Source organism: Solanum pennellii, chromosome 11 (assembly GCF_001406875.1).
Source record: "Solanum pennellii chromosome 11, SPENNV200".
NCBI classification, from domain to species: domain Eukaryota; kingdom Viridiplantae; phylum Streptophyta; class Magnoliopsida; order Solanales; family Solanaceae; genus Solanum; species Solanum pennellii.
In genome coordinates, this window is record NC_028647.1 from 44,723,009 (window position 1) to 44,742,546 (window position 19,538).

A 19,538-nucleotide genomic window follows, 5' to 3' on the forward strand; every position below is an offset into this window, starting at 1 on the left:
ACTCAGACACTCATTCACTCTCAATCACAAATTCTCTCATCACTCTCCCTTCTCTCATTGCTCTCTTGCTACTCTAACAACACATTAATATTCCGGTAAATATTCAAGTGTTTTCCTTCGCTATTTTGCTACTTTGTTCGAGTAAAAGGTGAATCAATTTGTTTTGCTTAACCGGTTAGTATTCTTAACATTTATACTATCTTCACATTCACATATTTGTGTAAGCCATTGTCTGTTTTTTTTATGTAGAATTCGTCATTAAATAATTGCATATTGCCTCACCTTGCCTCACCTTGACTAATAAGTGTGATTACTTGTGTAGTTATTTGATTACTTTGACAGGTTTCAAACTTGAAGTTCAAGTTGAAGATTAATTGAAGAAGGATTTATTTGTTTATTTGAATGTATATATATTTTATTTTTTGCCTATTTTATTTATTCGAATATTGTAACAATTGTAACTCTAAAGATCATATATATAAATTTATTTGGGGGGTCGTCTAGGGGAGGGGGATTTATATGCTTACTTGTTCATTAAATTTTTTAGAAATCATGCCTATAGGTTTGTCTTTAATCACCTAGAATTATTGTTGTAGGTGTTATAATCCAATCAATTGTTTGATGCTTCGTTAATAAGTCTAAAAAATATAAACTAGATTCCGTTAATTTTTTTTTAATGTTAAAATAAAAATCATATTAATTTAGTAGGCTGATTAGGTGTTTTAACAATGTTATAATTTTAGCATCATCTTGTCATGTAGAAACCATGTCTAAGGTTTAATTTGTTCATAACATTTAAATTTACAAAATTATGCATATATGTGTTACTTTTTTTGAATACCTAGAAATCATGTCTATAGGCTTGTAAATAAACTCTTAACATATCCATAAAAAATAGAACTTGTTTGTGTATATTTGTGCTCTCCCCCTAAAATTAGTTAATATTATTTCATGAGTAATCCCATTCGTTTTCTTGAAGATTTCCGCATTCCTTGCAATATGTTATTTTCTTAAAATAATAATGAAATTAGAATCATGCATTTAGCAAATTACTTGGCTTTTAAAATATTTCATATCAAAACCTTGCAACATAATTTTCTCAAAAAGTCATCATTCAATCTTTCTTTAAACTTTGGATTGATTATGACATTGTTTATTTAAAAAATAATTACAAGCACTATCTCCTAACCTATCGTTAGTGGGAAAGTCAAAGGAACTACGAGGTCTAGTTTCGATTTTTTAAAACCCGACGCATCCCCGGAAGTACCACCTACCCATGGATTTCAAAATAAAATTATGTGCATTTATATGTAAATGTTTATGTGCCTACGTGTGAACTAAATCTTTTAAATCATTTTTTTTAAAACATAAACTATTTTTAGACCGACCTCAAATCAAAATTGTTTCTATGGTGGAGGAGCGCGATCAACAATATCGTGGCATCATTCCTATAAAGAAACAAACATTTTTTAATAAAAATTTATATTCAAAACTTGCTCAATTTTCAAAACCTTACTTTCTCACATATTAATTGTTTAATATTTACAAAATTTTGTTTATAGCATAGTCTCACATGCTTAAATAAAACTTGATTGTTTATTTATTGCTATCACCTAGCCTTGCATGCTTAAATAAATGAAAAATAGTATTAATTGTTTCGTATTTGTTATCCCTTAGCAAGAATAAATAAACTATTAAATGAAGTGACTTAGTTTGGTAATGNCTTGCATGCTTAAATAAATGAAAAATAGTATTAATTGTTTCGTATTTGTTATCCCTTAGCAAGATTAAATAAACTATTAAATTAAGTGACTTTGTTTGCTAATTGTAACCCCCCACATAGATTGCATGAGATACGGCCGGGACACACACTTGTGGACCTCGAGGGATGCCTAACACCTTCCCCTCGAGGTAATTTGAACCCTTACCCTAATTCTCTGGCTCGTTGACCTTAGTTAGACTTAGTTAGGTTAGATAGGTGCCTTAACGCGCCTTAATTCGTTAGGTGGCGACTCCTCAAACTCAAAATCCCAAAAGAGTTGTTAGGTCGTGCACAAAACCCGTTTTCTGCGAAAATGGGGCGCGACAGAATGGCGACTCCGCTGGGGAATATTAGGTTCTTACCATTACGTGTTAATTGCTTATTTACGTGGGGTTTACTTCATTTTTGGTCATTTTATTATTTGTTAGGTGCTTACCATGTTTAGCTTATTTTGTTTCCTTATTTATTGTCTTCTCTCCATGTTCCACCCTTTCCCTTTTCCTTAATTGTTTATTATCATGTTTCACCTCTTCCCTTTCCCCTTATATGCTTACATGTTTAGTCTCGTATTCTCCTGCTTTATTTANAATCCCAAAAGAGTTGTTAGGTCGTGCACAAAACCCGTTTTCTGCGAAAATGGGGCGCGACATAAGTTAAATAGAAAGAGTAAATCTCAATTTAAGAAGAGAGGAAAATGTAGTGTTAAAAAGATTGATATGGCCAAAATAGATTGTTATTCTTTCCACAAGATGGGTCATTTGAGGCAGAATTGACTGGAATAGAATAAGGTAACATCATGCATTGTAAATCATCATTTTTGCTTATGTCTATAGTACTACATTAATGATAGAGATGTTAATACTTCGTGGACTGTAGACTAAGGTGCCTTTGACAACATTGCTAAAGACAAATGATAATTTCTTTAGTTGTTGGTTGCCAATTGTAGTGTTTTTGGTGTCAAAAATGTGTTTTGATGTTGTGATTATGTTTTAGATAGCATGACGGCGTTTGGAGACCATTCCAAAGGGAAAAGCTTTTTGAAATTATGATTTTAGAGCGTGTGTGGTCTGCATTGAAGTAGGCTACACCTTTTCGATCTTTAAATTGAGCTCGAGAATGTAAATTCATTTTGGTTAGATAGAATTGGGATGGGTTGGTAATCGATTCATGTTTACTCATTAAAAATCATGTCTCACGCCTTATTTTTGGGATATTTTGAGAGTGCTAACATGTTTTTCTTGTTGTGTACTAATCATGTCTCATCTTGTTGTTATTGTCCATATTTGTTTCTTGATCATTGGTGGCTTATTATTGGCCTTAGCCTGGTGTAGGCTACTAATTTCTTTAGTGTTTTTGGAGATGATAGGTCTCATAACTCTTTGACGTCGCTTTGGATGGTTAACTTCATGTAGACTTATGTAGCAAACTTGGATTTTATAGTATGAGCCGTATCTAGAGGTAACTCAGTTGTGGTAACCTTTTATTCATGATTCCTTTTTTACTACGACTCCAATGATTCTCCATTGTAATTTTGGGCTTTGCTTGACGAATTGGGGTTGGATTTAATTCTGGCTTGCAGTGGTTTGTTGGGAACTTTAGGGTGGACGTCAATATGTGGTGGTCTTATGTTGGTTAATTGACATGAGACTCTTCTTTCACAGTTCGTAGCCATAAATTTAAGGTTTGAGTAGAACACAATTTTAGACACAAATTCAAGATCTAGGCACATGATCTTCAACTATAGTTCGAGTTTCAGACACATTGTTCTTTATCAATTGATACCTAATGGAATGGTTCTATTGGATTCATTGGGTGTTCTATCTGCAATTTAATATTCGTCTATGCACTCGCTTATTCATAATTCATAGCATTTCTTACTCATTAGTTATAGCTCTTCTGTGTACTCTTTCAGTTTATGGGGATCTGTTCGGGTGATCATACACTTAAACTTGCAGAAAACTGTACTTTGTGACTTAGGAGTCTAGTTAGGTATAGTTTGTAACTTTCTTTTTATTTCCATTCTTCTGTAGACTCTTGTGCATTCATGTTAGATTTTTGTTCTCATTTCGTTCATTTGATTTCTAGTGTTATTTCTTGCATTTCATATTGTATTTACTTTTCAATCTCAATCGGTCTATGATGCTTACTGATTGCATGTTGTTTTGATACTCAAACTACACTCTACATCTATTTTCGTAATATAGGTTTGAGCACCAGTCATTCACATTGATATTGAGTCGGCTGTTGAGGTATTCAGAGCCAAGGGCGAACTTTTGACTTCTAGGATCAGTTTACTTTTTTTTATGATTGTTGTTGGCTAGTTTTTAGCATTTGAGACAAGTTTATATTTTTTGTCTACCTTTGAAATTTATACTCTTTTGTAGTAGCTTTTGTACATGTGCTACTAGGTTTTGTGTTGTATCTCTTTTGGTTGTATGTATTCGCTTTTTTTCTTATGTTTTGTCGTCTCCTTATGATATCATGCATCTATTATTAATTGTTGTTTCTACCATGTGCATGTTACTTGTTGTTCTACTTTACAATTTGAATTACCTAGTGGTGAATTACAATATGTGTCATTTCGACTCATGTTTCTGAGTTTTAACAAGGGTCTAAGAGTGTATACACATACACCCTCCCTAAAACATAGGAATTACATTGAGTATATTATTATCATACAAAAAAAGAATTGGGGTTTTGTCGAGTACTACCGTAACACTTCAGAAATTAGACCTAGAATTTTTTTTCAGAACTTACCTAAAAAAATGAGGGTCCACGGTCCATATACCTGGCCATCATTCAGAGTTTGACTCCACCAGGCCTAGGCATCAGGTCACGAGACCCTTCACGGGTTGTGGTCTTGACGACGGGCCGTGATGGCGTTCGTTGTGTTGAGACATTGTACCCCCCAACCTGTCCCTAGATCCCCCATGTCTAAGTGAAGACCACATACACTTTCATGGCTCGTCATCCTTCACATAGACCATAGAAGGGACCGTGGAAGTTAGGCAGTAGCCTCTTTTGGCCAACCCCTCAAATCCCCACGCCCAAATGAACACCACGATGGCCTTCATGGTCCATGGTCTTCATGACGACTCGTGGGAGATTCCATGAGATCTAACCAGTAGGCCTCTCAGACCTGAGCCTCCAAACATCAGACCAAGTGAGGACCACAGGACCTTCACAAAACTTGGTCTTCCGCACGAGCCGTGGTAGAGATCGTGAATGAGAAGCACCAGTTCTTGTACCAAGTGCATACCACGACTGACTTCATGGTCCGTGGTCCCTTACAAGATTCGTGAAGGTTGTCTGGTCGATACCGTCAAATTTTAAGTCATGGGTATTCCATTCTTTTTCTTTTTGTTGGACCACTAAATGACATCGTTTTAACCCTAAATTTCGTGGTTTTGGTTTGTTTTTGCCGAGAAACATAACTAGAACTTACCTAAGTAAATTTATTAATCAAAACTTAGAAAATTAGAGCTTGAGAGAAGAAAAGAAGTCAAGAACCCTAGTTTAAGAATGCAACAAGGTTACATTAGTTCTACCCCCGAAATCAAAAAATTTCTCCGTGGAATTCATCACTCGGTATGTGGGATTTCACTAGTTCATATCTTTCATATATTATGTTGATTCTTTTATTATAACTACACATAGGGTTTCTAAAATTTTTGCAGATTATCATGAATTCGTTATGTACATGTTCCAAAATTAGATTATCATATTATTACTACGTTTATCGCATAAATTTTAGAACCTTATCTATGTATTTATTTAATTCTTGAATTACACATGCTAGGTCAGATATTTAAGTATTCAATTATACATGCCTCAGTTTATGATTGCATCATTTTTAGATCAATTGTTGCATTCTCTGACTTGTATGTTCAGATTTGAGATATCCATCATTACAGAATGTCACTCATAACGTGTTAACCACTTAATTTATTAGGAGTAGCATAATACAGAGTTTGATCAGGGTAAGTCACCCATATAGTCTTAAAACTACGAGCCACGTAGGTGTAAGTCCCCACTGTGGGCATCATGTAGTTATCACGCCAACCATGCCTCTATACATGTGGAAGGGTATATTGGGCCCTCTTGATGGGATGGATACATCATAATTGTCACATCTGGGGAGCAGCCCCTAGACGTAACTGGCTCATTGTCCTCGGAGAGGACTAGGACTAGCCTCTTAGCATTCGTCATAACATATCATAGGTTAAATTGCGAAAAATGTAAAACTTTTCATTCTAATTCTACATTGAGGTTTACTTAGACCTTACATAGACTCCTCGCAATATGAAGCACTACATCGGCTTCTACTTTTATATTTTCACATAGATAATATAAGATCACAATCTCATAAGATTTCTAGAATACATCTCATATTAAACCATCTAAGTCGAATACAACAATTGGGCTTAACCCATATTTCATTACAATAAAGCCTTATACAGGCATATACAAAAGTCTTCAAAATAAAGAGAATGAACTAAATCGTCTTTAAGACTAAACAACATTCAATAGGGAGATAAAGGCATCTTTCTCGGAAGGTGAGGACCTACCGAAACTTTGGAATCTTCCATGTTCTCTTCAAGTTCTTCTATAAGCTCAACAGCCGAACCCTATATTTGTAATAAACATCAAAACATGGATTAGTACACACTTGTACTAAGTATGGGTATATGCATATAAAACAAGTGAAATCATGTTAAAGAGGACAATTGTTCAAAACCATGCTAAAGTTTTTTGAAAAACCTTATGCACAATCAAGAGACCATATAAGCCAATAATCATATATTCCTTGAGATAAGACCACTTACAACACAACACCAACATCATCAAATAAAGTCAAGTCAACATGTAAGAGAGTTCATAACATCATAGCATAAGCAAGACCCTTACTCACAACTCACGCTTTAGCCTACAAGTGCAACGAACAAGCAAAGCGCCATAACCTTACTCAATCCAGTAAACCAAACGAAGGATCACAAGAAATGCCTAATTCAACATAACATATCATCATGAGTAGCTATCATCATAATTAGCAATATAGACCAATAGCATGCTCATAAGTGAAACTAACATCATATAGAATCATCAAAATATAAAGTCAACATATGCATAACATTACTTTATAAGGTCATAATAAGATAAGAACAACCTTCTAGGACTTCCCTCAAAGCTAACTAGTGCAATGCCTAGGTAGAGTCCCATACCCCAATTTAGGCTAAGTCAACCCCTTTAGTCACCCTAGTTACTGTTCATATCATTACTTTATTTTACTTTCGGGAACAATTGTCTTAATTGACATAGACCATGTGATCTAAACATGGAATATGGTTTGATGAACCCTACACCGAAAGAAGGTGCCCTACTAGCCAAGGTAGGACGAAAACATCAACATAGCTTTTTAGGTGGATCCACTAGCTAGTCTTCCTATGGGAGCAACATAGTCAATGAACTATGACATATATATAAACCCTCTACATGGCGTAGGAAATTGGAGTCCTCATCTCATGAGAATCCATTTGATGAATTTCCCTCCAAGAGGAGTCAACACCTCATGTGGAACTATAGGATTAATCATACTCTAAGGGAAGCTAACACCTCTCATTTTTAAGTTCACTTGGTGCTAAGCTAAAGTCCCTTTTGAAATGTATTTAAGACTACTTTATTCATCATAACTTAGTTTAGGTCATAGGAGACTAACCCCTTATATATCATAGTCATTTAGCTCATTAGGAATTGCATGAGAATATCTTTGTAATGCAACCCTCATATGTGAGATTAGTACATCATCATCATCATGTCATAATAGGGCACATAGGCAATTCATAAACAACCTTATATCATTACATCTTAATCATAATCTCACAATCATATAGTCAATACATTTGAATTTCCTCATCATATCAACACCTACTTAGGCTAATCACAATACATAATTTAATTCAACTACATCATCAAGTATAAGCCATCACAATTGAAGTAAAGGAAGATCACAAAGCCTTAACATTTCTCCTTCAAAAGCCATCATCCATGGTATTAACATCAACCAACCAATTGCATCCAATAATAGGTGTAATAACATCATACAATAGCAATCTATACAAGAACTAGGTCAATTGTATCATCACTGTCCAAATTAACATCAATCCTTAACCTAAGGTTAAGGGAAAAGGGTTCAACATGAATTCTTCAAGAATTAGATCCAATCACAATAATACATTACTCTATGCATTCCATTAATGCATTAAAATAGATTAAAAAAAAGTCAATCAATACATTCTCCAATTCCAATCAATTCATAAACAAGATCCAAGATTTGGGAAAATTGGGGAAAGGACATGATCTAACTGAAATTCCATCAATTAACATCAATTGATCAACAATATAAAAATTAATTAGTCATAGGAAATCACAATTAATCATAATCAACCATCCATTTGAAATTTAGAATAAAACCAATTAGAATAGGAAAACCCTCGGAATTGGGTGATTTAGAAATCAACTTTGAAAGGACCTCTAGGGGAAAGGAATCCTAAGAGTGAATAACCCATACCTTAATGAATATTATTCCACAAAAATTGAGTGAAATACTATAGAAATTGATCTTATTCTTCAAGCTATCTTCTTCCTTCAATGGAGGTTGAATAGGGAGAGAAAGTAGAGAGAGGTGAGAGCTTTTGGGTTTTGATTTGGGGATTTGATTTGAATGTGTAAAATGTGTGGAAACTGATCTACAATAAATATATAGGCCTCCCACTAAATACCAAAATACCCTTCACTTATGTTGACCCTTTAAAGAAGTCAAACTTGAATTCCCCAAATGTCAGATGTTCGTCTGGGAACAAGTCCGCGATGTGGAGCTGCTCCCACAAGATTTTCTAAATTAAATTTTTATACAGTGGAGTATGTGACCTTCTCAAGATGAATACTTGATTTTTTAACAAATGCCAACAAAGTCCGCGATGCGGGCACACTCCCTCCATGTGTGTATTTTGGTTGCTGCTTTGGCAGCTTGCTAGCCCAAGTTTGGGTCCCTTCGTGGAACCCTAGGGCAACCCTTGGGGGGTTGGAACTAGACTTTTTACTCTATATATATATATTTTTACCTATTTAAAGTAATTTTACAAGTTTTATACCTCATACAATACCTCCAAACTTTCCCGAAACCTAAGGACGTTTCACTAGTTCAATTAGACTAGTTTTCGAACGTTTTGGATGTTTCTTGATGTCTTGACTCTAAAGATTCCTAATGTTTTGTAAACATTATTTTGGGTCTTAAAAAGTATTACCAACATTATACCAACTTGTGAGGCTCTATATTAGGTCTTAGACTTTCGTAGTGTTACAACACTCCATATTTAGCTCATGTGGTTTTATTATTGATTATTAGTAGATCCCATAGTTCAGTCAGATTTGATTGCATTGAACAATTTTACAGTACAATCAGTATTTTGTTTCACTTTATTATTAGTTTGGTCATTGCATTCAGTTAGCTCATTATTCAGTATCTATATAATGTTTGGATTATATACTTTTGTTAGTGATTGTTCAGTTATATGTTTATTCAGATTTACTCTATTCTACATGCTCATTACCTTTCAAGCACTGTCATATACTCTGCGCTACCTCTTCTTGTGATGTACGTCTAGGTTCTCAGCATCCAGATCACGCAAAGATCGGTTCCCGTTCTCTAGCTCAGCAGTATCTGTGGTGAATCCTCATTCTTCGAGGACAATAGTCATGAGTATCTTTTTAGTATTTTTAACCTTTAGTTTCAGTTTTTGCTAGACTTAGTTGGGGCATGTCCCAACACTTGTAGTCAATAGTGAGATTCAGCTTAGTGCATGAGTTTGATATCCCTTTTGTTTTAAAGCTCTCAGATTTCTCATATTCACTTTAGTTTATAGGCATTACCCGTAATTTAAATTTATCTTATGTTTTAAGCTTCCACATCTATTTTGTTATCACGTGTGTTGGAGACTAAAACAGGATATAGAGGCAGAGAAAAGAGAACTTTTAAAGTCTTTTGATTGTAACAAAAAATGATACACCAGTGGCTTGTTAAATAGGCCTATAATTAACTAAAATTAGCTAAAAATAAGCAACTAAAATATAGTGGATAAACACGCCCACTAACTCCACCCTATCACCTTGAAAGCAACAAATAAATTAATGCTAAATAACTGAACAATATTACTTCTTTACTAGCTAAAAAATAGGAAACAAATTGACTATTTTGAAGAAATAATGAACAGTGTCCCTTCCTTCAAATCTTGTCACTCCCATCTGTAGTATGAAGTACTCAATGCTTTCCAACTGGAAGTGCTTTGGTTAGAATATCTGCAACTTGCTCATTTGTGGCACAATGCTTCAACATAATACTTTCACTCGCTACTAGAATTCAGATAAAATGGTACCGAATGTCTATATGCTTTGTCCTGCTGTAAAATGCTAGATTTTTGTCATTGCAATAGTTGTTTTGTTGTCATAGAAATCTCAGTTCCAGCAGCTTGCCCCTGAAATACATCAGCAAGCAATGTCTTAAGCCAAACCGCTTGACAAGATGATTCAGTGGCAGCATATATTCTGCTTCGGATGAGGACCAGGACACAATATCTTGCTTCTTTGAACTCCGTGATATAACACCTGAACCAAGAGACAATGCATATCCAGAAGTACTTTTTCTATCATCCAGACAACCTTCCCAATCACTATCAGTGAAACTAAATAATCTAAAATCTGATTTTCTTGAATACAAAATTTCAAAATCAGTAGTTCCAGCAACATATCATAAAATCCACTTAACTACCCCAAAATGATTCTTTGTTGGGTTATGCATGAATCTGGAAACCACACTAATAAGAAATTTTATGTCGGGTTGTGTGTGCAACAAATAATTCAGACCACAAACTATACTTCTAAAGCAACGAGCATCCGTCAAACTTGTACCATCATCAGATATGAGCTTCTCATTTACATTCATAGGTGTATAAGCTATCTTACAACCCAACATGTTAAATATCTAAGATGATCAATTGCATATTCTTTTGCGAGACAAAAATGCCATCTAAACCTTGGTTAATCTCAATACCAAGAAAATAGTGCAACAATCCTAAGTCTGTCACTTCAAAAATTTTCATTATGAAATAATTAAATTAATCAATAAGAGATTCATAAGATCCCATATAAATCATATCATATACATAAAGACATATCACCGAGAAATAAACTTTACCTCACTTCTTTACGTAAAGAGCTGGCTCATTTTTGCTTCTTTCAAATCCATTATCCTGGAGATAAGAATTGATCTTGCTATACCATGCTCGTGGGGCTTGATTTAGCCCATATAAGGAACTTTTCAGCCTATACACTTTACTTTCTTGTCTGCTCACAACAAAACCTTCTGGTTGAGCAACATAAACTTCTTCCTCCAAGTCGTAATTTAAGAAGGCAGACTTGACATCAAATTGGTCAACTGGTAACAAGAGTTGAGCAGAAAGACCTAAGAGAGTTCTCACCATTTCAAAACGAGCTACGGGAGAGAATGTTTCATCAAAATAAACTTTGTGTTACATTGCGTAGCCCTATGCAACAAGTCGAGCTTTGTTCTTCTGAATAGATCCGTCTGCATTGTACTTTGTGTGATATACCCACTTTAGACCAATAAAATCTTACCATCAGGTAAGTTAACCAATTTTCATGTTTCGTTCTTTTTGACAGCGTTCATATCTTCAATCATTGTCGCCTGCCACTCGTCTTTTCCAATTGCTTCTCCATTATATATAGGATCTGAAACAAGAATAGAAAATTGACAAGAAGTATACATATTATTAGAGTATCTCGGATTCGGTCTTTTTTCCCTTGTTGATATTCTTAGTGGACTTGGCTCTGCTGAAGATTCTCCAATAATTTAGATGTTATTGGAGCAAACTGTTCATCTACCGGTGACTCGGGTGCATCATTAGGAATTAGAGAATTTGTTGGTGCTAGGATATTTCTTTCATTCCAAGCCCAACTTCCTGCTTTATTGAACTTATCATCCCTGGTTATGATAACTTTTCCACTCATTGGGTTTTACAATTTATATGCTTTGGATTAAGGACTATAGCCTACAAAAATGCATTTTTTTATTTCACGTCAAGTTTGCGGTGAGATGGAGAAGTATCCAAAGCATATGATAAACAACCAAATGTTTTTAGATGGCTTACTCGTGGCTTTCTACCCTTACAGGCTTCATATGGGGTTCGATTCATGACTACCTTTGTCGATGAGATATTGAGAAGATACACTATTGTTGCTACTGCTTCTGCCCAAAAAATTTGTTGAAAGTTTTGCTTATTTCATCTTACTATGAGACATTTCCACCACAGTTCAATTTTTTCGTTCGGTCACTCCATTTTTCTTCGGCGTACGTGGGGCTGACAACTCCATGTGAAATACCATTTTCCTCACAAAAAGAATCAAATTCTTTGGAAGTAAATTCACCACCTTTATCCGAACGAAGAGTATTTAAAGAACATCCACTTTACTTCTCTACTAATGCCTTGAATTTCCTGTAATTATCAAAAACTTCACATTTGAACTTCAAGAAATAAACCCAACTCATTCAGCTATAATAATCATTAAACAACAAAAAGAATATCGACTTCCACATAAGGATTCGATACTCATAGGACCACAAACATTAGTGTGCACAAACTCAAGATAACTTTGAAGCCCTCCATGCCTTGTTTACAGGAAATGAGACTCTACTCTGCTTCCCGTATACACACCATTCACGAAATTTAAGACAATCAATTTTAGGCATCTTAATGACCATATTGTTTTGATCCAACAACTTTAGCCCTTTAACATTCAGATGTTTGTACCTTAGATGCCATAAACTAGTATCACTAGTTTTGCTATTAAATCACAATTTTGCACATAGACTCTTCTAACGGGAACATATGATTTTGTTTCATGGAAATCTCGACAATGCTCTGCGAAGATTTCTTATCATAAACAGTGCAGCAACATCCATCAAACAAACTAGAGTAACCACCAGTTTAGCGGAAAATTTAGCGGAAAATTAAAAACTTTTCACTAAATCTACTCGGAGGTTTACATAGATCTACACACACACACACACACACACACACACACACACACACACACACACACACACACACACATATATATACACACATACACACACACACACACACACATATATATATATAAGACAACATAGTCCCAAGATAGTCGTCTCATCTCATAACCATCTAATAAAAGTATATCAAATTGGACCTAGCCCATACATTAATGTAAGAATGCCTCACATGGGCTATACAATGTCTCATACGAAATGGAAAGGAAGGAAACATAGAGGTATTAATCTCAAAACAACTCCATTAGCTAGATTGTGGCATCGCCCTCAGAAAATGAGGAACTATCATAATTGGATGATGCAGAGATCCAAGTCTTCTTCAAGCCGTCTCTAAAAGCCCTTCAATGATCGGAACCTACATTGTTGTGGAAAAGGAAGAAATGGGGTTAGTACACCACTTGTACTAAGTATGAGACCATATGCACACATATCATGAAAACATGCTAAAAGGGACATTTCATTAAGTATGCGATTTACTTTGAAAACCTTTATACACATTCAATAAGACTAAACCAAATCACTTAGGCATATTCATTAAGCCATAGGCAAGCAAATCACAAGACCAACAAAATCAAAACTAGTCAATTCAACATGCATATCATGTAATTGAATACATAGTCAAGTAACTCTATCATGAAGTCATAAATAACCACAAGCATGAATAAGAGCACATTTCATCATAACCAAAGTGAGACAATTACCTATGAACAATTATCAAGTCAACAAGTGCAATGACCAAGCAAAGCCCCATAAGCTTACTCAACTAAGTAACTCAACAAGAATCATGATCAACATCCCACTTCACATATCATAACATTCAAGGGTACATAGCATCATACTTTAACAATATAGACAAAACGCATATTCATAAGTGACACCAATCAACATATAGTATCAACAATATGCAAGTTCATCATATACATATCATGTAGCATTATAAGCATATTCATACATAAGAACATCCTCCTAAGAATCCCTCCAAGGATAACTAGTGCAATGTTTAGTAGAGTCTCATACCCCTACTTAGACTAAGTTAAACCCCTTAGGTTGTCATAGTTAGATTTCATTCCTTTAATTCATTTTACCTTTTAGGAACATCTTGGGTGCTAATGTGGAATCTGGTGTCATGGAACCCTACACTGAAAGAAGGTGGACTACTTGCCAAGTTAGTACCAGAACATAAACATAGCATTTATGTGGATCCACTAGCTAGTATTCCTATGGGGGCAACATAGTTCAAGAACTAGGAGATATAGTTGGGACCCTCTTTATGCTACATGAATTATAGTCTCCAATCTCAAGATTACATTAGTGATCCTACATTTCCTATGTGGGAAGGGACACTCCTCACTCTAGTTCACTCGGTGCCAAGCTAGAGTCCCTTTTGAAATGTCTTTAATGTCTTTATTAATCATCCACTACAAAAAATTCGATTATCAGGGACAAATAATTTTGTCATTGATAAATTATATTTCGTCACTAAAAATCTTGTGTGATGAAAAATTATTCGTCACTCAGTCGTCACTAAATGTGTGTCTATGAAAGTATAGAAAGAAGATTTAGTGTTTCGTCGGTAAAAGTCTTATACTAACTACAAAAAGAAAAATCATCCCCAAATGGTCAAACATTTGTGACAAATTTATTTGTTGTAAAAAGTATATTTTTTGTAGTTAATAGTATGCTTTGTCACTAAAAAGGTTATTACTACCGACAAAATAATATCGTCTCTAATTAAATTATTTCAATCAGTGACGAAATCAATTGTCTCCAAAATTATATGTATTTTGTAGTTAAAAAAATCTAATTTCTTCACTAAAGAATAAATTTTATAAACAAAAAATTATTTTGTTCTTAAATGTGTATATGATAAAATTTATCATTATAAAATATATATATATATATATCCTGTCCCAATTTTTTTCAATCCTAGACATGAGATTGCGCATTATGTTGCCTTGGGGAATCGAACTCACAACCTTAAGGTTGCAAGTGAAGAGTGTTTACCATTAGGCCAACTCTCTCTCATCATTCTTTTTTGTTTTATTTTATACTTCATTCACTTATTTAAAATTTAACTTTTGTATATACAATTTATTATATGATTATTTATACTCATACACAAATGATTGAAATTTATTACCCACAATTCATTCAAATGTAGATTATATTCTAATTCAATGTGTATTTTTTAAAATATCTTTAAATATATTCAGTACAATTTTGTCAATTTATTTATTTATTTTGTAAATTTTAAAAACTATTCAGTACAATAATAAATTTATTTAAAATTAAACTTTTGGTTTTACTAAAAAAAATGAATAATGGTTCAAGTTGAACATCGATACCAATAACTATAGTACTTCATAATAATATATTTGAAATTCATGTTAGTTCATTTCTTTTATTTGTGCTTTAATTTTTTTATTTATTTCAATTTTTACACTGATGAGAAAAGTTAATAGAAATTCATTAAATGTATTGCTTCTTTGCAAAGTCTAATTTTATAAGTCGATGTTACCTATGTATAGTTACGTTACGTACGTATGTGCAATTACTATTAAATATGTACATATTTATAGACAGAAGCAAGTAGATCGACTTAATCTATGTAGCTTACCAATCACAAATCAATAGAAATGCACAAAAATTAGCACAAACACTTGACAAATAATTTTTTTTATCGTGCTTATCAATGAAAGTGTATCAAAGAAAAAACAAAAGTGCTAAACAAACAAATATTAGTGATCTAGTGGTATAACTGTGCGCAATGAAAATACTTATAACTTGGATTGTATTTTTCAAATGATGTAATTTATAATTGTGTAATTTAAGAAAATTGACGTATTAAACTTTTTCTTTTTTACAAAATCGACTGAATTCATTGGTTTTAATATTTTACTTGCCAATTAATGAATGGACTCTGCCTACTTCTTATGAAGCACTTCTATTATTCTATTTGTAAGTTGTCACTTGTAATTATGAGCAATTGTAGCAAAAGAAGCTGTATTTAGCTATGAATTTTTCGTAGAAAATAGTTTAATTATTCGCTAAAAATTTTAAGTTATTGCTATTTAACACCTTACATATTTTGTGACAATTTTTTTGTTGTCAGTAAATCATAGATTGATTAGAGACAATAAAATATTTATCACCAATTATATATATTATTAGTGACAAAATAAGTGTCATAATTAAATATAAATTTTCATAATTAAAATTTATATTATTTTACTACAAACTCTAATTTGTCGATATTGTAACAACATATTTTTAGATGAATTTTTTTGTGGCCAAAATTTAATAAATTATAAGACAAAATATTTTTTCATGAATTAGATACATTATTAATGAAGAAATTATGTGTCACTGATAACTTTAAATTCTTGACTAACACTACTTAACAAATGATGCCAATTAATTTTTTGATGGGAAACTTTAGTGGACAAAACATTTTTACGGATTTTTATGTTTCTTCACTAAAAGTATGTGTCGCATATATTTAAGCATGAAAAGTAAATTTTGTCACTAGAAGTGAATAATTAGTGACGAATTTGATGTCGTAGTTTGTCATGAATTACACACACTATTAGTGACGAAATAATGTGTCACTCATAGCTTTAAATTCTTGACAAAAAACAATTAAGAAAAACAAACGCCAAATAATTTTTTGGTGGGAAACGTTAGTGGACAAAAATTTGCTACAAATTCTTATGTTTCGTCCCTAAAAGTATGTGTCTCATATATTTAAGCACGAAAAGTAATTTTTGTCACTAAAAACGAATAATTAGTGACCAATTTAATGTCGTAGCTAATAATTCCATTGCTATTTATCATATTTGTTGTAGTGATAATAGCTTATGTAGGTCATAGGGTCTATCCCTTGTATAACATCATCATCATCATAACTCAATAGGAATTGCATGATTAAAATCCTTTCATTACAATTCATATAAGTTAGGTTAACACATTTACATATCCCTTTATAATAAGGCACATTGGTAAATCAGTCATCATCCTTATAACATTTACATCTTAAGCCAACACCTCACATACCATAGTCAAGACATTTCAATTCAGCATCATACCAACCCTATAAATCCTAATACAAGACATACTCCAATACAATATCATGACTCTATCACAATTTATCATAATTGAAGTAAAGAATATGGATTATAAGACTTACCAAGTCTCCCTCATAATTCATCATCAAGGTCTTACCATCAACCCTTAATTCAACCCATTTAGGGTATAACATCATCACAATTCAATACTAGTTCATAGCTTAAGACAAGATACATAGATCAAAGTCATAGTCTAATTCAATTACTCAAGAACTAGCATGATAGGGCTATAATCACCCTAATTCATTCATGATTAGTATAAAAACACCATGTAGTAGTAATTCAACCAATAACCAAGTCAATTAAACCAATACATTATAATTCACATCAAGATCATAATCTAGGGTTAAGGGGTAAAGGTCATCTTCTACAAACTAGACAAATCCATCAAGCTAGAATCATAATTAAGTTAGAATACATGTTAATATTGTCACGACCCAAAACCGAGCCGCGACTGGCACCCACACTTACCCTCCTATGTGAGCGAACCAACCAATCTAACCCTTAACATTTCAATATAATATCAACAGAAAGTAATGCGGAAGACTTAACTCATTAATAAAATCAATTCAATAACTATTATTATCCCCAAAATCTGGAAGTCATCACCACAAGAACATCTATGATCAAATCACTAAACTAAGAGTATTCTAAAAAGCTAACACAAGTAAAAGCTAGTCCGTGCCGGAACGNAAGTCATCACCACAAGAACATCTATGATCAAATCACTAAACTAAGAGTATTCTAAAAAGCTAACGCAAGCAAAAGCTAGTCCGTGCCGGAATGTCAAGGCATCAAGACATGAAGAAGAAGATCCAGTCCAAGCTAGAAGCATTAGCTCACCCTGAAGATCCGGTGAGACGAAGACTGGCTAGAATTGCGGTTGAGTTGAAGACGACGGCACGTTTGCTGCACTCCACAAATAACAAAAAAGAAAACATAAAAGTAGGGGTCAGTACAAAACACGGGTACTGAGTAGATATCATCGGCCAACTCAAAATAGAGAACAGTATATATCAAGTAATATCATAAAATCAACTATGATACTCAACATGTAGCAACAACAAGTACTTTTATCGTTAATAAGTATTGCCAAGTTCACACATGAGGACTCAAGCCTCAATACCATACTCATTTGGGAATTATGTTCATTAGATTGAGTATATTAACATCTTTCAAGATTCATTATCTTTGTTTCTCTTGTGTCGGTACGTGACACTCCGCTCCCTCATATTCTTTATTCCTCTTGTGTCGGTACGTGACACTCCGATCCCCTAAATCTACGTGTCGGTTTGTGACACCCGATCCCCTAAATCTACGTGTCGGTTTGTGACACCCGATCCCCTAAATCTACGTGTTGGTTCGTGACACACGATCCCCTAATACTACGTGTCGGTTCGTGACACCCGATCCCTTAATTCTATGTGTCAGNCTACGTGTCGGTTCGTGACACCCAATCCCCTAATACTACGTGTCGGTTCGTGACACCCGATCCCTTAATTCTATGTGTCAGAACGTGACACTCCGATCCACTAATCTCATTCTATCAATTCATCAAGCCTTCTCTTATACCAAGGCATCATCATTCTCATTACTTTAATTCATCAAGCCTTTTCTTATACTAAGGCATCATCAATCTCATTACTTTAGTTCATCAAGCCTTCTTTATTACCAAGGCATCATCATTAACAAAGAGATTAGGGTTTTGCAAGATTTGGGATTCAAATAACTTCATCATGCTCATATAATCACAATTATATAATCACATTCATGCAAGCATACAATTAAGCACATAGCAGGGTTTACAATACTATCAATACATATCATTCGCTATTAAGAGTTTACCACGAATATCGTAAAAATAGCCATAACCTACCTCCACCGAAGATTAGTGATCAACAAGCAAATTCCCAAGCTTTGTGTTTTCCTCTTCTCGATCGATTCTCTCTCTTTCTCTTTGTTCTTTCTAGTTTTCTTATTCAAACCCCCTTTCTTTTACCCTAATTAGTATGTAATTAAGAATAAAAGATGGCAATAATAACCCACTAATTAACTTAAAGTTACCTCTTTTAACCCCCAAGTAATTAGACTTATTAACCTTAACCCTCTAACTTTATAATTAAAGTAGGAATAGTCCAAAACGTCCCTTAAAACGTGTAAAGAAATCCGACCCAGACTGGGATTACGCAACCTGTGACGGCCCATCGTGCCTGCGACGGTCCGTCCTGCAGGTCGTCGCAAGGTTCAGAGACTCAATTTTCACCAAAGAGTCTGTGACGGTCCGTCACGCCTGTGACGGTCTGTCCTGCCATTCCGTCACGAAGTTCAGAGAGTCGATTTTCAGTACCCAATTTCAGAATTTCTAAGTGTTTTGAAACGAGACCCTGCGACGGTCCGTCGTGCCCATGACGGTCCGTCGTGGGGTCCGTCGTCTCAGCCAGTTTTCCAGAAATAAAATCTGCTGCTCAAAACGACTAAACAGGTCGTTACA